The following is a 23,810-nucleotide window of genomic DNA, read 5'->3' as shown; positions in this document are numbered from 1 at the left end:
TATTTTGAGTTTGGTCAAATAAAGAGTGGTATGAGCTTATCCGTGTTGTGAACAAAGTTGTTGGTGTTCAGTGTTGATAATTGGAGTTTTGATTATGGACTTACACACTCATAAAACTAAGCCATCCCAGATTTAGCCACTTGAGCATTAGCAACCTTGACCATCACCTAGTGTTTGGGTTCTATATATTTTAGAGATATCTAGATAGACCATCTATATAGAATATAGTTTTCTTATTATATATTTAAATGCTGTTACAATCAATTTCTAAAAGTTAATTTTGACCTAAAAAATAATAATATTAGGTAGAGTTTATTATAAGCATTAAAAATAAGAATTAAAAACAAAGTAAAAATACTAATGAGATGGGTACAATTAAAATATTATGAAAATTATGATACATGAAAAAATAAGAATTATAAATAAAATATAGCTCTAACTGTGTAACAGTAATTATGTCTAGCTGTATTATACACCTGTACTAAATCATTGAATTAGCTATTAGAATAAAAACTGGTGTAAATGATAAATTGAAAATAGAATTCAATTTAAAACATTTTAAACTGGCTGTTTCAAGTACTTTATTATATTAACATTTCTAAAAAGCAAGTGTAATGTGAAAGTAACAAACACGTTAACAAGCTATTAATGTATATTTGGAGCAATAAAATACATTAAAAATAAAGAATATCGCTTTATACTTAATTTTGTATCAGTACTAATACAGGAGAGCTCTTACTAAACAACTAAGTAGATGCATCCTCAATATCATCCTCTCTCATTGCAAACTTCTTTGGACAGCTTTTCAAGAGCTGCTAGATACTTTTGCATGAAGGATTGGAAGGACAATCATCTGAGTCTGACAATGGACTTATCCTCAATCAGCAAAACTCTCTTGACGAAAATTGTTAAACAAAATGTAAATCTCTATCAATTTTGGATTTTGATCTGGGCCGGAGAAAGCTTAATGGCACTAGAGACATACATACACATCTCATGGGTACAATTTGTCATGGTTCGGTTAGAAAGAGCACCATGCATTGCCACCTGGATAACCCAAGACCTTTTGATACCACACTTCCCATCATCATGGGCAGCACAATTAACTATTGTTAGAGTTTAGCCAGCACCCAGCATCCAGTGTCCCAATCTCTACACCCATGAATTCACCTAGTAGAGAAAGTAAAAAACTAACCATCCTAATGACTGTGTGGATTTGCCACATTGAGGAGCAGGTGAGCCATGAATTCCCCTCCTCCGCTGCCAGCAGAGAAACTCAAGTAGTTCTTCAATGTAATTCCCAACATGATCCTCTTGGCATTGGGCATGACAATCGGAGTGCCAACAGCACACTAGATCAATCGATTTCCTAAGCACAAAAGGGATGGATAAGACCTTAGACACAGCATATGCATAAAGTTGCTATTGTGCAAGATCATCTCAGCTGGAGAGACATTGTAAAGAATGCACTTCTACTAGGACATCAGGGGGAGACTGGCACAATCCTTCCCTTTACTAGCCACCATCCAAGTTTTGGATACCTAGCACAAGCACATACATTTGTGCTGCTGTGACCCACTGAAAAGTTTCTGGATGTTGAGCTGAGTTGCACAAAAGCCTAGGCAAAGTAGAGCCATAAGACTTGCAAATTGCTTCAGCTCACAATACCAAGCAATGTCAATCCAGTGTACAAGCAAGCTGCTCATTCTTTAATGGTCTAAGCTATCATGCTTAGCACATACCTGGTCACATGTGTACCATGAACATCCCTGTGCTCAAGTGGCATCTCCTAGGCCTCCATCTCTGGTGCTGGGTGGTCTGGTCAGCAGCTGCTCCTCTCCCAGTTCCCTTGGAAACTTCACATCTGAGAGGAGCTGCAGTAAAAGGAGAGTTTTATCCCTCCTAGGCCATGCAAACAAACAGGTGTTGCTCACCCTTCCTCCCCCAGCCCGGGCATGCTGGTTGTGGTTATTGCTCACATGCTCATCATGCCACACAATAATCATAAAATAGTAATGCACTTACTATACTTGATTTTTGTCTAAACTTCTCACATCCAAATTTCCTATGCTGGAATTTGCAAACTCTATAAACATTGCATAAGCCAAATCAAATCAGTATTGAGTTGCATTCCTTCATTCTGAACACAAAGAGGCAAAAGATTGCTTCCAAGTCCATCTTTGGCTCAGCTGTTGCTACTTGCTCCAAAGCCCCCTTCAGGCACTCAAGAAATTCCTCCTGAGATGAGCCAGAAACCATTACACTGCAATGACAGTTGCACTCAGGAAGCAACAAGATAAGAAATCTACCTCTACTATTAGAACTTTGACAGCATGTTGCCATAACCAAAATGGCATACCACTCAATGCTAATTGTCCTGTGGTGTGCACTTAAAACTTGCAACTGCAAGTCAAGGGTGGTTGAGTAGATATCTTTGTGGAATCATGGTTGGATTTGCAATTGTGAGATGTATTTAAGAAGTTTAGTATAGACTATTTTCACAGTGTAAAAGTGTTGATCATGTAGTATAAGATTGCCTTGAAGGAGGATTGTGAGCACTTGAACATGAAGTTGCTCAAATGATCTGCACCTTGAGAGAGCATAATGTGCGAAAATAGGTTGGGGTAGGTAAATGCCAACATGGTCAAAAGTTTGGACTTGGGATTTAGAAATAATTAAGAAATAATTCAGACAAACTGGCAATTGTCTTTGGGACATCTTAAAAAGGATTTTATCACTAAGAGTAATATGTGGAATAAAGACAGGCAATCCGTGGAATTATCTTGTGATAATTTCATAATCTAAAACATTTTGAGATGCTTGTTTAAGAATAAGAGGAGTGCCATTGTATAAACCATGTTTGCAAACCCAAATGAACACATCTTAGACTTCTATAGCACACACAACCAGATTGTTGTGGTCCATTGAGCAATAGAGCTGGAGCCAACCCTCAATAGCCAAAACCATCAAAGAGTTTGCAGTCTTTGTTCTTTTGTGAGAGAGAACAAGCTCAAGATGAGTTCTCGAAGCCATATCTTGCAAACCTCATCCACCTCTCACAGTTCAAGCATCATTGTATTCTCCAAAATTTTGACAAGCTTCCCATTGAGCTCCTTGCCTTCTTCTCAAGCCACCAGGGGTGAGCAAGCCTTGAAATCAGCAATATAGCTTGTATAGTCTGCTACACAATTGCCTCCTTCATCCTCTGTCCTGTTCAAAAACTTGAGAGCTTGATCTTCCTGCCCATTCTCTACATTAGGACATTATTGAACACATGCTTAATACATAGATCCTTGATCCATCATAAGACTAAATCAATGCAAATATAAATAAATTCAATCACTAATAATGCTATATTTTTTAGCTTATTATGAATGCCATTGACTCTAACTAAAATCAATGTTTCTTTATTGATGGACCTAGTCTGGGAAAGATTTTCTACATAATACCATTATTATAGTATTACAATAAAAAATTAAAAAAATCAATATGGCATAGACTAAGATTGTATGCATTTTGCTAAAATATAGTCAAACTCCATAAACAACTTTAAAGCTGCTTGTTCTTTTATATGAAACTTCTATCTCTACTTTAACAATTAATAGTGTTGCTGGAAAAACCATTAAATAATCAAATGTTCTCATATAGGATGAAGTTAATAACATGATTTTTCTGCACTTGATAAATATTTAAAGTATCTCAAATTTAATTCTAAACCATTTAGAGGCATTATAATATTTATAAGTAGTGACTTTTGTCAAACCCTTCCTATTGTTCCCCATGGTCATAAACCCTTTATTATTTCAAGCTCAATTAAAATGAATAGACAATAGTCACTCTTTAAAACACTAACACTAATAAAGATAAGTAGTGTTTCTTTTTTTGAATGGCTTCTCAAACTTGGCAATGGTGATAGTAGCTTTTAGTTGCCATGTCTCCCACCAGATATTATCAAAATACTATATTCACTATCTATCTCTACCTTTATTATAAACTTTGTTATTAATGACATTAAATATATTTATAAAGCTGCATCAAAGGTTATTCTCACCCCATTCAATGACAACACATTCAGAATAAATAATAACATTGTTGGAAATTATGAAGTAATTCATATATTTACTTGAGCATTGATATGGTTGACTCAGGTCATCCTGAAGAGTTTCTAATTGAATTTTTAAATTCAATCACTCTATCAGAACTACTGCTATTCAAAATAATTTTGAAACAAAATATAATTTTGACTCTTCTTAGGAACATATCTCCAAAAATTGAGGGCCAAATTAACAATTGCCAATCAAATGCTGACATGGATCTTTGTAGGAAGAAGTGCAATTATTGCAATTGCCACTAATCCAGCAAGCAAACTTTAGCTAGGCATCTAGGGTGAGCTAAAGAATGGGAACAACTACTTTGGGGGTAAGAAACACTGCTGAACACATGTTAAATGCTTGTATTGGGGGTTGGGTAGTTTTTGAGCTGAGCTCAAGTCAATGAAAGTCAATATAGTCCACTAAATACAAACGTTAATGTTCAAAAGGACAAATCAACAATTCTATTCAAAATTTAAGACATATTTTCAATCCAAGAAAAAACTAAATAATATAAGTCTAATAAGAAAATAAATATCATGAGTCAAAGAAGAAACTCTATAATACCACTAAAAAATTCGACTAAAAAAAAAACAACTTAGCCTTCCTTGGCATCCACATCTATAAAAGGAGGAGTTTGTATAGTATTATGCTCTCTAACTGTGGGCTCTTGTTGTATATGAGTGCTTTTGCATAACATGGCACATTATAGCCCATGTCATCAATCCACTTAATATACATAACCATGATGGAATTACTATAATGAGAAATTTATATTTTATTTATGAAATGTCCCAAGAACACCTTTAAATGCACTATCCTTTTCTAGTGCAAAAATTGCATGGCCAGTCTCTTTAGTTGCTAATACCATCAAACCAAAAGCTACTATAGCGTCAAGCACAATCACTCTAGAGGAATTCTATGTGATGGTCCTCGTCAATGACATTTGAGATGATATCTGTTGAGCTATCATATCTTAGCAATGCCAAACCTACACACTCATCAACTTATGTACTACTGTAATGGCAAGAGTAGTGGTAGAGAGCATGGTAGTTCCATGCTAAAACCTACAATGAAAAGAGGCAATCAATTTAACATTAAAAAACAATATACCTAGGATCTAACAGCTATCAAGCCTCTGCCTTATCACTTTATATATATAGATATATAGATGTTTTTATTATTATTATTATATTTATTAAATCTTTATATTAATAATAAATCACTTGAGAACTAGGTTCTCTCATTGCTATTAAACTTGGTTTGGAGCATGCTTTCCAAAACATCAACAATCATGAGGCACTTTATGTTTGCCCATAGCCAATTGAGCAATCTGGCTAGATCATCAAAACATTGATCTCCATCTTTTCGATAAAGGCTTACCTATAACTCGAAAGATATCCTTCCATAAACTCTCCCAAGATTCTATGGGATCCAAACTAAGCAAGCAATGATTCTAGAAGAACTCCTACAGCATCATCTTGAGTATGGTGATGTCTAGTTTAATTGTTTGAAGTTAAAGTGTTAATGCTTGTATTATAGATTTTTTTATGAGAAGGTTGTGTACCAATATGAGTCCATCTCATGATCTTCACTTTAGTTTCAACTAAGTGTTGATCATGCATAATTAACCTCTTCAAGGCATACTCAGAACTATTGGCTAAATGCATTAGTAAGCTTATTATAGTTAAGTTGGATTTGAGTGGTCATTTAGTTTATGTTTATCCATGAACCTTTATCTTGTACCTAGGGTATTACGTTTATGTTGGATAAGTATATGACTCAATAGTATAAGTTTAGTGTTTAAGTCTTGTGAAAGGTAAGTTGAAGAGTGATTGTTGGTTACTTTACAACTAGTGATTACTTATAGATTTTGTCGAAGACTGTGGATACTTGCTTCACTTGATGAAGATTTATTAATGATGAGCTTGCTTTACTAAATGGTGTTGTAAAGGATCATGTCATTAGACTTGTATGGTTTATTCCATATTAGTATATTAACTCTACTTCTGTCGATATCATTTGGTTGTGTTTAGTCCGTGGTGTTGGATTTTATTGAGTCTTGGACATGGTGAATCACTCCTTGATAATGTGTTATTTGTAATTGAGTATTGTTGAAGGATTAGTTTCAAATACTGGCTAAGGTATCTTTGACTTTGGTTAGCTTGGTTGCTAGAGAGCTTTGAGTTGTAATTCACTCTTGCTTTATTCTAGCTTTATTCTGATGCTAATGGCATTGAAGTGATGTTTTATCATTGATATTGTGGTTGTTGAGATTTGAGTGAGATAAAATGTCTCTTTATAGGATTGATATTGAGTTTCATTAGTCTCGATACAAATAGTGTTGATAGTTTGGTTGTAGTTTTATGTTATTGACATTTGTACAATTGCTAGTTAGCAATTGTGTTAACATTTAAATGAGCTGAGTGGCAAGTTAAGATTAGATATGTTCTAGATAATATTGTTTAGTAGGGGTTGAGCTTTGAGCTTTTCCTTGAAAAGTGATTTAATCATGAACTAAACTAGCTATATAAGAGGAAGAGTTAGTGATTGATATTGAAGATGTTGGTTCTTTTTTGGATTTGAGTTGGGGATATATTAATTATTGATAATTCTTCTTATGCTTATTATAAAGTGAATTATGTCTTGTTATAAAGATGGATTCATAAAGGATTAGTTTCGTGATCACTTGTTGAGCATAGCTTCATTATATTTAGTTTTTGGATTAATGCAGACATGCTCTTTATTAGCTTTTGCATTACGAAATTTGGCTTTTGGATATGTTGAGGAGAATATTGTGGGTTATACAATGATTTCTTCTTTTGCATTGACATTAGTTCATGCGAAATTCATGATCATTGTTAGGCACGACTTAGCTATAGGCTTCTTCGAGTTTTTGGTTCTTTGGGTTTTATACTTATTATTCCATTTGTTAGGAGTTGTTGGGGAAGGCATTTCTAGCTTATTAGCTTCAAATTAAAGTTAGTTGCATCTAGCAATCATTAATGATGATTGACTATCATCTAGGATAGTTGATTTCCTTGTCAAAGTTTTGCTTAATTATTGTTGATAGAATGATTTGCCGTTCTTCAAAATGGTAAATTCTTCCTTCAATGATGATTATACATCTCTATTTTAATGAGATGATTGATGATCTTTCATGATGGTTAGTTGTTTTTTCTATAGCTTATGGTTTTTTGCATTATCATATATTCTTTGTATTTTGCTCAAGATTGGTCTTTTGGGTTTGAGATATTGAAAGGATATTATTGATGCTTGCATGAGAAACTCTAGTTCCTTAATGTTATTGATTGGGATTTATTCAGATTAGATAATATGATAGTTAGCATGAATAAGTGTTTCTTAGTCTCGCTACATTCATTCTATTCTATTAATTGTTGTTATAGCTGGTGCTGATAGATTAAATGTTATTTCCTTTGGGCAATACATTCACGAGCATTTTGCTTACCAAGTTAATGATACTTGTGTTCTTTTAGTTGTTTTTCATAAGTTGTTTGGCATGATATCTATAATTTTTAGTTGTAGCGCACCTTATCTCTCTCCCTTTAAGCCAATTGGAAAAGGGGCAATTGCTTGATGAGAGAGCCCTTAGTGGCTATTTTATCCCCATTTATCCCCCAAGGTTCCAAGGATCCACGGTGACAGTATATCCAAATCTCATCCTATGATCACATGCACTACATTAGTAGCTAAATTTTATTATTAAGTTTTTTTAATGGTACATTTGCTATTAAATTTTGTTGGATAATGAATCTTATATTTTTCAATTATGATGATCTTTGTGGTTTCTGTACTCTAATACTAGTTTATTGGATGATAACTTACTTGGAATACTTTTGTGTTCTAAACTAAGATTTATTCACTGATAATTAAGTCTCTCAAATATCATTGTCTTTGACTTTGATATTGTCCATCTATTAATTTTTTAGTTTGAGCAAGTATAGGCAAACTGGCTTTGGCACTTCATATACATAATGAAATCTTTAGTCATGAGGTAGCTACTGTCAACTGGTCACATCACCTGCCCCTTTGTCGATGTTCCTTATTTCATTATAAAAGGGCATGACCATGTAAACAACTCTAATTGCCTGTTTACAGTAGTTTATCTAAACCTTACTAATAGGTTTGGTTTCTTTGCTCATGAGGGTTGGGGCCTCTAGCTTCTCTCTCTATATCACTGCAAGCAAGAGTATATCACACTTTTGTAAGCTAGGTGACACCGGCACAAAAAGATAGATCCGGCACAAAAAGATAGAGATCTAGTCACCCTAAACCATACTACACTACCTTTTGAGGTTCCTCACCACCCACCCACCCCTGAGCTACCTCAAAAGATCCACTGTGCCACCACTCTACTGTGAGCCCTAGGGTAGGTTAAGTCCCTTACCCTAACATGCCTTAATATACCCTTGACCCTCCCTTTGACCCACATTAACCACATGGTCAAAGCTGGTGCCTAACAATTCTTCCCCCCCAACAAAGTCCTTGTCCCAAGGACGAGTTATACTGGTGATCACCCTTTCTAGGGAACCTTGCTCAAGCTCCTAGTCTATTTTCCACAGCTGCATACATCAAGGAGGCATTGGGCCCATCACTCCGAGATAGTACACCTTTTAACTGGCTAAAATAAAATACCGAATGAATTTTCACCTTAGCTAACAGTTGCACCTAATAAGCTGCTTTACCAATGTGTTCTAGCACTTCATATGAACTAGCATATCGATGGAAAAGTTTATCATTCTTCCCTATTTGTGAAGGCACCAAGCTATTCTACCGCTCACTTGATGGAAAGATCACTTGCATGAAGATGAGATCACCCATCTTATATTCCCGAAATTGGCAATGCTCATTAGAAAACTTCTCCGCTCTATTTTGAGCTGTCTGCAAATTTTGTTTGCACACCACCAGAATCTCATCAAGTTCTATGGCTAGATTAGTCACCTCAGAATCAAACTTATCTTGAACGTCCTTACTCAAATGCAATCCCAACTCCACCACTGTTCGGGAATGCCTTCCAAACATGGCAAAGTAAGGACTTGGTTCCATTGTATTGGCTATTGTTGTAAGTAAATTGCACCAACGGAAGATATAGATCCCACTGTCTTTGCCTTTAACCAATGCTATAGCGTAGCATATCTTCCACCACCTGATTCACATGCTCGGTTTGCCCATCCATCTAAGGATGTTCTCTATTCAAGAGTTTCAAAGTCACTTGCGTAGCCTTTACAAAACTCTTCCAAAATCCACTTGTGAACTTTGAATCTCAATCACTAATAATGTCCTCTAGCAAACCAAAATCAGAAAAAACCTTCTCCAAGTAGACTGCAGCCAAGTTTGAGGCAGTGACAATCTTTTGAAAAGCTAACAACCACACATACTTTGTCAACCGATCCACTATGACCCATATTTGCTCTTTTTGCCTCTATATTCATGACAAACAAGTGTTGAAGTCCATAGAGATACTACACTAACGGCTTTGAGGAATAGGTAAATGTTGCAAAAGTCCCCCTGGCTTCTCCCGTGGCACCTTAACCCTTTCACAAAGCTCGCATGATTTATAATACTTGAGGATATCAGCTTTTATATTCCTCCAATAAAAATTGCACTTAATCAACTCATACGTCTTCTTCCCCCCAAAATGACCAGCCTCTGGATGATCATGATAGTGGAATAAAACTTGAGTAATTAATGCATCCACCTGTGGCAAATATACACAGCCATTGTAGTAGAGAATCCCATCCACCAATGAGAAAGGGGCTTCCATTTGGTTTCACAAAGAGGCCACCTCAGCATCTTAAGCCCGAGCATGCTTAAACAACTACCCAAACTCGCTAACCACTTTACTCAAATGATGACAAAATTGTGTTTAGAATGCCGTCACATGACAAACATGAGATAAAACATCCACCACCACATTTGATTTTCCCGGACGATGCTCAATAGGAAACTCCCTAAACTCCATAAGTTTAACCATCTAATGAGCTTGCCTAGTGTTCAAATCCTTTTGTGTGAAAAGATACACAAGTGGTTTGTGATCCATCAACACCATGAATATTGCACCATAAAGATAGTGCCACCACATCTGCAAAGCATGAACAATAGAGAGTAACTTTTGCTCATATGTGGAATAGTGTTGCTCTGTGAGATTCAAAGTTTGACTCTCATATGCAATAGGCTGTCCCTCTTGCATGAGAACTCCCCCCAATGCATAATCACTTGCATCATATGTCACTTCATAAGGTTTTGATGGATCAGCAATGTGAAGACATCTCAAGGTGTCAAGACGAATCCAAGGAAGGTGGCTATGGTGGAAAATTGGCCTACACTGACTACAGTGGCTGAGTTGTGTAGTTTTCTTGGTATGGCTAGTTACTACCAACATTTCCAGCATAAGTTTGTGGAGGTGGTTATTCCTTTGATATAATTGTTATGCAAGAACATGCCATTTGAGTGGAAAAAGCCACAAGAAGAGAGTTTTGTGGCGCTGAAACGATTGTTGAATGAAGCTCTAGTGCACCCCAGCTATTAGGATCCTATCCCTTACACCCTAAGCCAACTGGCTAAAGAGGTGATCACTTGATTGTAGGGTCCTTTCTTTATCCTATTATCCTAACTTGGTGCCTAACAATCCTCCCCTCGTCAGGGAATGATCGTCCACAATCATATTTAAACCACAGCCACTTTCCTTGGATTCGTCTTAACACCCTAAGATGTCACTCTAGTTGTTAAGATCCTATCCCTTACACCCTAAACTAATTGACTAAAGGGGTGATCACTTGATTGTAGGGCCCTTTCTTTATCCTATTATTTTAACCTAGTGCTTAATAATGTTCCAAATATATAGTAGAGATAGTGGGTAAGTCAGGCATAGCATACCAACCTGAAGCATAGTCTAGTTCTTGGTTGCGTGCCTATCCTTGTTTTGTGTCCAGCTTGAGTCTAAGCCCAAATTCCACACCATACTAGCTGATGGAGTATCCATGTCTTTGTATTAGACCACCAGTATACTAAAATAACGTTAAACTCCATTTTGCATGCTAATTCTAGCATTGGGATGTGGGATGCTCTAAGACTGTTCCAAGTTGCTCCATTATTTTGTCCCTTCGCTCCTTGGGCTAAATGCTTAGGAGTTGCTTTATGCTCTAGTTTCTTTGCTCCTTGGGCTAAATGTTTAGGAGTCGCTTTGTGCTCCAGTTCCTTCGCTCTTTAGCTCCATGCTTAGAAGTTTGGCTCTGCTCCTTCATTCAGTGGCCCAAGGCCCTGAAACTCAGGTTCTGCTCCACTATCCTTGGGACACATGGCATATGGCATATGGCATGTGGCATGTGGTACATAGAGGGTTTATGTTCTGCTTTGTGGTTATCCTATAATAAATCACCATAGGATAAAGGGTAAAAACCACATATGCTATAGTAGGACATCATAACTATGAGGCAACTAAGTAAAGATTTAGAGTAATTATTTGGATTAGTAAGATTTAACTTCCTATGACTTTTTGATGGAATATGGGAGTTAGTTACATCCCTTAAGGGATGTTGTGCTTATTTTGCAATATAGTGGGTTAAGTGTTATAATAGAAAATATCCATTACCTGGGAAGTCCATCATTGAAATATATAGGCACTTTAAAATACCAAAGAAGTAGTGTTTGGTATTATAAAGGCAGTAGATAAGGCCCAAAGGTCTAAGTCCCTAGGTTATAATGTATTAAGAAATGTTATCTAATGTCCAGGGTTGACAAAAGATAAAGATGGGGTAGGTTCGTCTATTTTAAGTGAATAAAGCCAAAAGGATTTTAGCATTGCTAGCAACAGGTATATGAAGGCTTATGAGTAATCATGTTAATTTTGGTGTGTAGAATATGAGAAACCACTTTTTAGGCCATTAAGTAGGTTCATCTGATATATATCCTAAGAATACTTGTTAAGGGTATTGTAGAAAGTGTTAAGCTACCCTCCTAGCCTGGAAGAGAATAATTAAAGGGAATGTATAAGGCTAAGAGCAAATAATAAAAGGATAGAACCAAACTATAAGAATTAAAGGGCATAACTAAGAGTGGTTATACAAACTAAAAGTGGGGAATCAAGCATATGCTCAAGAGTGTGCTATTTGTGACTATGTATCATAGGGAGTCTAAAGTATGAAATTGCCTATATTAAACCATAAAATAATCAAGAAGCTTGCAAAGGGAGAGATCTTAGCAACCTAAAAGATGGAGTCCTTTCAAATATTCCCAAAGACAATTTTAGATAAGTTGATATTTAGAAAGACAAGTGTAAATGGTTCATAGAAATACATGAAATTAAAGTGGTGTGGTCTTGAAGCTTGCTATAAGGCAATACTATCAAAATTGAGGAAGTAGTTTTTGTATGTTCAAAGAGATGGCTTTGAACAAGAGTCAAAGCTTTCAAGTTTATGTATAGAACCATATTATGTTGGTTAGATGACTTGTTAAGCAAAATTTTCAAATCAAAGAAACAAAGACCCTAATTGAAAGTAATGACTTCAAAAGGGTGGCCTATACGGCCAAACATAGAGAAGTTTATACATGATCATAGGTTAGTCAACTAGCTTGTCAAAAGGATTTGGAAGACTTCAGAGGAACTAGGTTCCTAAACTATGATTTATAATGTTTGTTGGATATAAGTTGGTGCACTGACATAAGGAGTCATGCTAAGCATCCTAGTTGAAGCCATCTGTAGATGCATATACAAAAATTGTGTTTAAGTCTTAACCCTCTAGTGCTTAGGTTTGAGTCCCAATACACTAGGATGGTTTGGAATATAAGGATACAATTTTTAGTGGTCATAAACTTTTAGTAAAGAGATTGTCTTGGGCACACAACGATAGCCCAAAGTTATGATGCATGGCTAATATATTTAGTGTGAAAGGTCAATATATTTAACTTGAACACTTTAGTGCAAGTGGCACCGAGGACGTGATAAATGAAATGGAGACACCTAATATTGGTTGTTATAGACCTTTATTCAGAAGGGCTGATTTGGGTGCACTACCAAGTGTGAAAGATGCCCTACGGTCATGGTCAACAACTCAAAAGTCAGAGAAATCTAGTATCTATTAGTAAATTTGTTATAATATCTATATAGGATCACTAGAATCAAGGAAAAACTTCTAGCTAGGTTAAAGATCAAAATTCTTAGTTTAAAGTGGTGATTTAAACAAGTGGTATAGTGTGACTTGGTCAAGAGGACTAAGTGGGAAAAACACTTAGGTGAAATGATGTATAACAATATAATGGTACTATGAGTCTAAGAAAGTAGTCTCCAAGTAAAGATCCATAGGAAGATCATAAAATTAGGTTATAAATAGTGTTTGCAATGGAAAATGTTAATGAGACTTAATAGGGATGAACACCCCTTGGACTTAGCAAAATATAGCCTTTTCTCAAAAACCAAAAAAATACCCTAAGGATAGAGTTAGTGATTTTATATTGCTTGGTGTAACAATTAAAGGATAAAAGCAAGAGATTAATAACCAAGACTAACCTTTGAAAATTGTTGGAAGGAATCCAAATGATAAGTTAGATAAAGAATTATTGTGTGGTGGATGCTAATGGATTGTGAAAAAGGAAATATATTTCCCATGATAGGATTACCAAATGCTCAAATTTAGTAAAAAGTGAAAACTCAAATAAATGGAGTAACAAGATAGCCAAGTCATGGACAACTTTAGCACAAATTATGAATAAGTGGAACTTAATGCCTAGGGTGGTATAAGATAAAAGAGGGGATAATAGTGCCCTCTAATATAAAACTTCATAAGATGAGGAAGTGGAGTTTGCACAACATGTGCAATACAAGGTGTCAGAAACACCTAAGCAATTGACTCAAAAAATTAATATTTGTCGTGAATGTGACTTTAGGTATCGAAAGTTACTTGTCGGCTAGTCCTTTAGGATATTCTTTTCTTACTGCCATGACAATAGAAGGTCGATATTGCTGGACCCGTTATCAATTCCCACTTGAGCTAGTTGAGAAACTGGTCAATGAACATGCACTTAAATTGGATAAACATAAGGTAGGAACCCTATGTATTTCTTGTTGAGCATACTTGGCATAGTTTGAGAAACTTGTGTCATTGGCTTGCACTTGCTAGTGTCAAGAACCCCCACAATATTGAGCTTGGTCCCTAAATATTGCTAGATAATAGCTTACTGTATCTGCCAAACACCCTCGCTATCATGCCCTTTGTGTTAGTCTCATTTCAGTCTCAAAAACTATTTATGGAAAGTGTCTAGATTTGCTCATTTGGCATATCTACGGAATGTAGAGATTGTTCTGAACACAATGGTGTTCATCTTGTGTCCAAATTTGCAATCTAAGAACATTCCATATTTAGTAAGTTTCGAGCTTGTCCTAGAGACTAACTCCTAATACTAAGGGAGGCTTGGGGTGAAAGCCCAAAGCGTGTATTCCTCAAGAGGGGGAGGGGGTTGAGGGGTGGGGGGCGGGGGAGGGGCTATGGGGGGTTCTAAATGTATAGTAGGGATAGTGGGTAGGTTGGGCATGGCCGACCAACCTGAGGCGTAGTCTAACTCTCGTTTGTGTGTCTATCCTTGTTTTGCATCTGGCTTGGGTCTAAGCCTAAGTTCCACACCATGCTAACTGGTGGAATACTTATGCCCTTGTGTTAGGCCACCGGTATGCTAAAATAGTGCTAGACTCCGTTTGGCTCCATTTTGCATACTGGTCTTGGCATTAGGATGTTGGTTGCTCTAGGACTGTTCCAAGTCGCTCCATGCTCCTGTCCCTTTGCTCCTTAGGCTGTACACTCTAGAGTTGCTCCATGGTCTGGTTCTGTCACTCCTTGGCTCCATGCTTAGGAGTTTGGCACTGTTCCTTCGTTTAGTGGCCCAAGGCCCTGAAACTTGGGTTCCACACCACTGTTCTTTAGACACATGGCATTTGACACATGGCATATGACACATGGCATATGGAGGGTTTAGGTTCCATTCCATGGTTATCCTATGGTAAATCACCATAGGATAAAGGGTAAAAACCATGTGCGCTACATTTCGTATCAAAGGATGAGTCTCAGTGAGTACTATCTAATGAGATTGGGCAACTAGTCTCATTATATATGCAGAGATGAAAACAATAATCCAAGTGGGTACACATTTGGGTGCAAAGGCTTTGCAATGGTTCCTTGGGTATGGGTTTGGTTACCTTGTTGTACCGTATTATGTGAGCTTGCTTTTGGGTGTAAGCCACAAATATTTCCTTTCCAATTTGCCAGCTTACTTCGTCTATCCGACTAACACTGCCTTGGCTTGTGCTAAGTTCCCTCGCCAAGGCTCCCGCCTATTGTACCAGCTCCTACTTAGTCCTACTTGGTTTCAGCTACTCACTACATGAGCAATGGAGCGTTAGCCATCCATCCACGGATTCCCAAATCCCTCCCAATCCCCCTCCCCGGGTTAGACTGGACTTAAGGTTCGGCTACACTCTCTGCAAGCACAAGTAGCCAAGCACACCAAGCCTTTAAGTTCCTAACACCCCTTGGTACAACAAGACTTGATCATGGGACCCTCTAAATCCCAAGCCTTGGGTGCAACACTTGCTTCGGGACATTAGGGTGAAATACTATGGCCTAACAGCCCGGTATGGGTACCTCTACCCCCCCACTTCCATCCCGAAGGGAAGGCCCAAGCCCCTATTAAGGGCGAGAACCAATGAGCCACAAGGTACTCAAGTGGGGCACCACTCCACATGAGCCGGGAGCACCGCAATTGGTTTCCATTTCGAGAGTGGGAGCTGCTCTTGAGCACTTCCCTGGGTGGCCCCTTCGGCACCACCCAAGCCCATGCTCACTCCCACCCAAGGCCCATCAGCGCCAATTTCAACCTCAAGTCGGTTTGGAAGCACCACTGGAGAGTTCCTTCAAGATTAGTTCTTGGACCTCACTATCCCTACTATACTTTTGGAACCCCCTACACCCCCCCCGCTGGGAGACACATGCTTTGGGCTTTCACCCCTTGACTCGTATTAGTATTCGGACTCGGTCTCGGACTTGATCTCGAACTCGATCTCGGACCCAACTTCAGACTCGGTCTTGGACTCGATCTCAAACTCGATCTCGGACCCCATCTCGGACTCGACTTCGGACTCAACCTCGGACTCGGTCTTGGACCTGATTTGGATCTCGGACACTGTCTCGAACTCGATCTCCAATTCGGCCTCGGGCTCGATCCCGGACTCTATCTTGAACTCGGTCTCAAAGTCGGTCTTGGACTTGATCTTCGACTCGGTCCCATCTGATGAACACTTTGTCATTTCGGTCATGCTTTCGGGGATCCTTTAGCCTACAACATCTCGGGGAGTCGGTTCCTTACAACTCCACCACCCATAGAAGAAGTTTGATGCCCACATCGAACATCTCTTTTGATCCTACGACTTGTTGACGATGTCTCCGGGGGCATCCCCCCACTTAGCGGTGTGCCTAAGTTAGCCTCCCCGGCCAAGAGCCCATGACAACGGAATATAGGTGTCCCTATACCCCTCACCTCACCACGCCCTAGTATGGGGTCGGGACTTGAACCCATCCTTGCTTTACTAGGGGGTTGGGACTCGAACCCAACCTCCGTAGAATACGTCTACGGATTTGACATCCCCATGGGGAGTCGGGCGTAGTGCCCTATGCCTGGTCGACCTAGCTAACCCATGCTAATTAGCTTACCTTCGGCGCGCCTTCGGGTCCCAACATATGCCATTGCTCAACTTCACAAATTGATATTTTAATTGAACTTTGTATAAGTACATAGAGTTCTGCCTTGCAGAAATTCCTCCACTAGATCTCGCGCATTCGCTAAGTTCTCCTCCAGTTCCCATGTTTCTTCGCAGTGTGGAAATCCTTTCCACTTCACATGGAACTCTCTCACCTTGCGTCCTTGTCACTTGCTCTTGCGCGCATTGAGGATGGCCTCGACTTTGTATTCCTTTTCCCCTTGGATAACCTCAAGTAAAGGTCTTACTTGGTCCTTGCAAAGCGGATCCTCAAAGTACGGCTTGAGTAAATTCACGTGGAACACTAGGTGCATCTTCCCCATCTCTCGAGGAAGTCAGAGATGGTAAGCCACTTTACCGATTCGTGCCTCAATCTCGTAAAGCCCCGCGAACTTGCTTAAGGAACTCAAGATCAATTCATTTACAGGAATATATGCATTTTTACCTTTGGGTCAACTTCTGTCTGATCCCACTTGGTAGCTTGAGGTTCTTGGTGTTCAGCCACACCTTCTCCCCAGCTTGGAACTCTACATCCCGGTGCTTCTGGTTCGCGTACTTGGTTTGCCTTTGTTGAGCCCGTTCCAAGGAATCCCTCACTAGATTCCAAATGCTGAATATTTCCGCCGTGAATGCCTCCACTGCGGGTAACTCTCCATGATACTCGGGCACGCCGAGTTCCACAAGACCTTCAATAGCTCACCCATTGATGACTTCCTATGGACTCACCCCGATACTCGAATGTGGTGAGTTGTTATAACACATTTCTGCAAGTCCCAAATGACTTACCCAATCGGTCTGGTCTCCCGAGACATAGCATCGCAAATAATCCTCCAACTGCCTATTCACCCTTTCCGTTTGTCCGTCTGTCAAGAAGTGTTAGTGCCATCAAACTTGACTTAATACCCAATACCTATCTGTGGGTGATAGACTGTGCTGAATTTTAAATTGGTGCGATACTGTTCCAAGAGAGTCCTCCAGAACCTACTAGTGAAGATCTTATCTCGATCTAAGATGATCTCTTCCGGCCTTCCCCGCACTTGAACCACTTGTTCGAAGAACAACTTCGCCACACCTTCCGCATCCACTTCCGTTGTGGTGGGTATGAAATGTGCCATTTTTGAAAATCGGTCCACCACCACGAATATCGCATCAAACCCCTCGCTTGGGGGGAGTCCCGTGATGAAGTCCATTGTAAGACATTTCCACGGGCGATCTGGAATTGGGATGCTTTGCAACAAGCCCCCACTAGCCTTAGTCACGGCTTTGACCTGCTGACATGTTGGACATGTCTTTACATAGTCTTGGACTTCCTTAGCCATATCTGGCCAATGGTACTTCCTCTTGAGTAAGCCCATCGTCTTGGGCACTCCGCCGTGTCCCGCAAGAGGTCCGTCATGACACTCTTCTAAGGCTACCTTCCTTAGTTCCCCTTCTGGAACATACACCCTCGTTTGCTTGTAATAGATGAGTCCGTTGCGTTCCGCATAGCCCGTTTTCTCTTCCGTTGGCAGCTCACCTCTCTGGTGAGCTTCCCGTGCCTCTAGATTCCTCAGCAACACTTCTTGTGCTAGACCATCGTTCTTATATGCTGTCCACACATCGTCCCAAAAGGTTGCTGTTATGCTGGATATCGCCAACCTCAAGCTCGCTTTTCGACTTAGCGCATCCGCCACAATGTTGCTCTTCCCGGGCTTGTACAGAATCTCACAATCAAACTCGGCCAAGGCATTGGCCCACTGACCCTATTTCCCTCTCAGGTCGGGCTGTGACAAAAAGTGTTTCGTTGCTACATTGTTCGTGTAAACCTTGAAGTGTCTCCCAAGGTAGTGTCGCCACTCCTTGAGTGCCTTGACCACTGCAAACAATTCCTTCTCGTGGGCAGGCCACTTTTGTTGAGCCTTGTCCAACTTCTTCAAGAAGAACGCTACTGGATGGTTGTCTTGCTTCAAAACTGCACCCAGCGCAAAGTCTGAAGCATCCATTTCTACCTCAAAGTCCTTACCAAAGTTTGGTAATGCCAACATGGGAGCCGTCCTCAACTTCCCTTTGAGGTGGATGAATGCCGCTTCGCATTCCGCTGTCCATACCATCTTCCCTTTTCCTGTTTGGTCCGTTAAGGGCAGGGCTACTCTCGAATAGTGTTTGATAAACTTTCGGTAGTAGTTGCATAGCCCCAAGAACGCCCTCAACTCATGTACATTCGATGGTCGCTCCCATTCCTGGATCGCTTGGACCTTCTCCGGGTCCACCTTGAGTCCGTCTTGGCCCACCACATGCCTGAGAAACTTTACCTCTTGTTGAGCAAAGTCACATTTGCTCTCTTTAGCATATAGTTTGTGTTCCTTAGTTTCTCAAACACCTTCGCCAAGTGTTCGGCATGCTCCTCTAGTGTCTCGCTATAGATCAAGATGTCATCGATATAGACAACCACAAAGTGATCCAAATAGGGTACAAAGATATGGTTCATCAACGCCAAAAAAGTTGCCGGTGCATTGCACAGCCCAAAGGGCATCACCAGAAACTCAAAGCTCCCATACCTGGTTAGACAGGTTGTCTTCTCGACATCTTCCTCTGCTACCCTGTTCTAGTAGTATCCTGACCTCAAGTCAATCCTCAAAAACTATTTTGCCTTTCCCAACCTATCGAACAGGTCCTCAATCCTTGGCAAAAGGTACTTATTCTTCTTTGTATACTTGTTGAGCAACCGGTAGTCTATGCACATGCGCATAGATCCATCTTTCTTTTTCACAAATAACACTGGCGCCCCATACGACAACTTGATCAACCTAACATACCCTTTGTCCACCAACTCCTTTAGTTGGTGCTTGAGCTCCTCGAGTTCTTTTTCGTTCAAATGATAAGGGGGACGAACCACCACCTCAGCACCCTCAACCAGCTCAATCTTATATTCTATCAGTCGTGCGGGGGGCAACCCCGCTGGTAGCTCCTCTGGCATGGTATCCTGGAATTGGTCTAACACCCGCTAGATCACTAAAGGTACTTCTTCCATTCCTGTCTTTTTATCACTCTTCACCGAGAGTAAGCACAAAAACACTGCCTTAGTTACTTTAGTGAGTTGTCCTCTCGTGGAAACCAGGTTTAAGTGGGAATCTTTGGCCTTGCTTTGCCCTACCTTTAGATCCTGGGCCTCCACCCTAGATCTTCTTCCTTGGGCATTTGTTAGTACCACAAGGTTTCTACCTTGTCCATGCACGGCTACCACGAACCAATTGAACCAATCCATTCCGAAGATCACATCAAATCCCGCCATGTCCAACATGGTGACATCCATGTCTATTTTCCATATCCCTACTTCGACTCTTGCTTGTCGAAGTACCTCATCGGTGCTTTGGCTACCTTGAACAAACTCTATAGTCCTTGGTTCACCTAGCCGCTACACCATTAGTCCGGCTTGCCAGACTATGTTTGCAGCCACAAAATTATCTGAAGCACCCGTGTCAATAAGGATCTTAACAAAGCTACCTCCGAGCTTCCCTCGGAGGGCTAGTAGATGTCGCGAACGACTCTCTACCAAAGTTTCTCATGTAATGAGTAACTTTGAGTTAGGGACTGGATCATATACCTCAATTTGGACTTCACCCGACTTGATGGCCATATTGGCTCTAGCTTTCTTCAGGTAAGGACATTCCCTCGAAAAGTGTCCCACTTCACCGCAATTGTAGCATACGTTGTTTCCCATGCTACTATACGACTTGACCTTCTTATCTGTAGGTGTGTCTCTTTTTGCTTGACTCCCCCACGTATTTGCTCGCTGGCCGCCGAATTTGCCTTTCCGGAACCCCAAGGACTCATTCTTAGAGAAACTCTTCTTGAATTTCCCTCTGCTATACGTTCCCCTTGGTTTGACCCCTTTGCTAAACGTGGACCCCAACCCCATCGTGTACCCCTTTCGCAGGTTATCATTGAAATGCACCTTGATGGCCACATCCAACACTTCCTTGTAGTTGGTTGGGTTCCAACGCATCACCTCACCACGAGCCCAGGTTTGCAAACCTAATATGAAGGCATGGAACGCATCCATATCTCCCATATCCATGACAAGTATCCTCTTTGCCATAAACCCATTTACATACTCCTGAATGGTTCCGGTTTTCTTCAGCCTACTTAGCTCGTCCCTTAGATGCAGAGTAGCATTCGGAGGAATGTAAGTCGCACGGATCCTCGCCTTCATCATTTCCCAAGTGGCCACCGGTCCTTCGTTGGCCTCTGTCGTTCTCCACCAAGACTTGGCATTATCTACCAAGTATGGTTTTGCACATGGGACCTTTTCCGAGCTTGGTAACCGCAACGCTCGGAAATAGTCCTCCATATTGTAAAACCAATCCTCCACCACCTTATAATCATTCACTCCCTTGAAGACCGGTGGGGGCTTTGGTTTGTGCTTGGGAACTACCTGAGGGACTGATTCCACTTCGGTTTGTTCGACCTTGTTTAGTTCTGCCTCAGTCCCTACCAAAGGGTCCGCACCCTCTGCGCTGCCAGCATCCGCAGTCTTTCGCTTTTTCTTCCGCTTCTCGTCACACTTTAACTTGTGTATGAGAGTCTCTAGCAGGGCATTGGTTTGTGCTAATTGTCCTTCTAGAATGTCCAATCAAGCTTTGGACGACCGAACCTCACCACCGGACTCCTGTTTGGAAGTTTCCTCACTAGAGTCCTCCTCATGCAAGGATTCCTCAACCATAGCCTCTTGTTCGACCGGAGGCTCTAGCTCTGGAGGAGGTTCCATCTCCGCCTTGGTTCGTTTCCGCCTTGCCTTTGCCATCTCCCAGCAATCTGCCTCTATCCTTCGCTAGAATTGAGGAAAAGGCTCCAATACCAAATTGTAAACCACAAATTTTTCCTTTCCAATTTGCCAGCTTACCTCGTCTATCCGACCAACACTACCTTGGCTTGTGCTAAGTTCCCTTGCCAAGGTTCCCACCTATTGTACCAGCTCCTACTTGGTCCTACTTAGTTTCAACTACTCATTGCACGAACAACGAAGCATTAGCCATCCATCCACGGATTCCCAAATCCCTCTTAATCCCCCTCCCCGGGTTAGACTGGACTTAAGGTTTGGCTACACTCCCCATAGGCACAAGTAGCCAAGCACACCAAGCCTCCAGGTTCCTAACACCCCTTGGTACAACAAGACTTGATCATGGGACCCTCTAAATCCCAAGTCTTGGGTGCAACACTTGCTTCGGGACATCGGGGCGAAACACCATGGCCTAACGGCCCAGTATGGGTACCTCTACGCCCCCCACTTCTATCCCGAAGGGAAGGCCCAAGCCCCTAGGAAGGGCGAGGACCAATAAGCCACAAGGTATTCAAATGGGGCACCACTCCACATGAGTCGGGAGCACCGCAGTCAGTTTCCCTTTCAGGAGTGGGAGTTGCTCTTGAGCACTTCCCTAGGTGGCCCCTTCGGCACCACCCAAGCCCATGCTCACTCCCACCCAAGGCCCCTCAGCCCCAGTCTTAACCTCAAGTCGGTTTGGAAGCACCACTGGAGAGTTCCGTCAAGACTGGTTCCTAGACCTCACTATCCCTACTATACTTTTGGAACCCCCTGCAGCCCGCCCCCCCCGCCCTGGGAGACACATGCTTTGGGCTTTCACCCCTTGACCCGTATTAGTATTTGGACTCAGTCTTGAACTCGATCTCGGACTCGGACTCGATCTCGGACTTGACTTCGGACTCGGTCTCGGACTCGATCTCGAACTCGATCTCGGACCCGATCTCAGACTTGATGTCGGACTCGACCTCGGACTCGGTCTCAGACCCGATTTGGATCTCGGACACTGTCTCGAACTTGATCTTGAACTCGGTCTCCGATTTGGCCTCGGGCTCGATCCTGAACTCTATCTCGAACTTGGTCTCAGAGTCGGTCTTGGACTCGATCTTCGACTCGGTCCCATCCGATGAACTTTTTGTCATTTCGGTCATGCTTTCGGGGATCCTTTAGCCTACAATATCTCAGGGAGTCGGTTCCTTATATTGAGCTCATAGGATGGACTGAGTTGTTCCATTTGCACGAGTTTGCACTTGGGCTCATAAGTGAGGTACATTAACAACTCGAGGTTACAATTTGAGTTGGTAGGATTAATGTTGTCCTATCAATGGTTACCAGGTAAAAGTAAACCTCCCTTGGGTTTGCTATGAGTGGCAAATAAGCTAGTCTATAGCTGTTTAGCATGGCACTAGTGGATCTTTTCTAGGCATGATTATAAGTGAACCAATCAAGATTATAGTCCATTAGTTCAAGTAGTCATTGCCATGCTCTCTCATAAACTTTTCTTGGATTGGACTAAAGGCAGTGCGAAAGCAAGCTTGAGGTTTGGTCAAAGATGAGACTGAAAAGAGAGTTGTCAGGGACGAAAGATCAAACACATAAATTATCTTCTCTTCTTGGAGAGATGATTTGCAATGAGATGTTAATTCATTGCTCATATTCATATCATGCAATCAAGAGTCCCTACTTTGATGCATGTTGGAAGTGATAATTTTGCAAGTGGTGAGTTGTGGAATGGATAACCATAAAGTGTTATACCATTTTGTTTAGACTTGCTATTGAAGACAATGCTCAATTCTTTTTCCGGGGAACTTTGCTATTGCTCTTTGAATAGCTTGGTGTTAGATTAGTTTTGAGTTTGGTCAGAAAGAGAGTGGCATGAGCTTGTCCGTATTGTGAACAAAAGTTACTAGTATTGGGTGTTGTAAATCTCTATCAGTGGAGTGTGGCATTTATGTTGCATTTTATCAAATCGAGTTAGCACTTGATATTCACATAAACATTTAAAGTAATAACATGGGCATTGCTCGTAGTGTTGCTCAATGGATGATCAAGTCATTGTGATACTTTTATAATATCCATGTGATAATGAGAAATGTGTTTACGAAATTGCTTGGTTAATGATGATCAACCCCAAAGTGGTTGATGGTGAAGCTAGTCT

At 40.7% G+C, this 23,810-nt stretch overlaps 1 pseudogene; it reads right to left on the bottom strand.

Annotated features, from left to right (window-relative positions):
• Positions 1-1,775: 1,775 nt before the first annotated feature.
• LOC9634505 overlaps positions 1,776-23,810 on the bottom strand; it is a 39,268-nt pseudogene continuing 17,233 nt past the window's right edge.

This window comes from Selaginella moellendorffii, unplaced genomic scaffold (assembly GCF_000143415.4).
Source record: "Selaginella moellendorffii unplaced genomic scaffold, v1.0 SELMOscaffold_41, whole genome shotgun sequence".
Classification (NCBI taxonomy): domain Eukaryota; kingdom Viridiplantae; phylum Streptophyta; class Lycopodiopsida; order Selaginellales; family Selaginellaceae; genus Selaginella; species Selaginella moellendorffii.
This window is presented reverse-complemented; position numbering and strand designations above follow the sequence as displayed.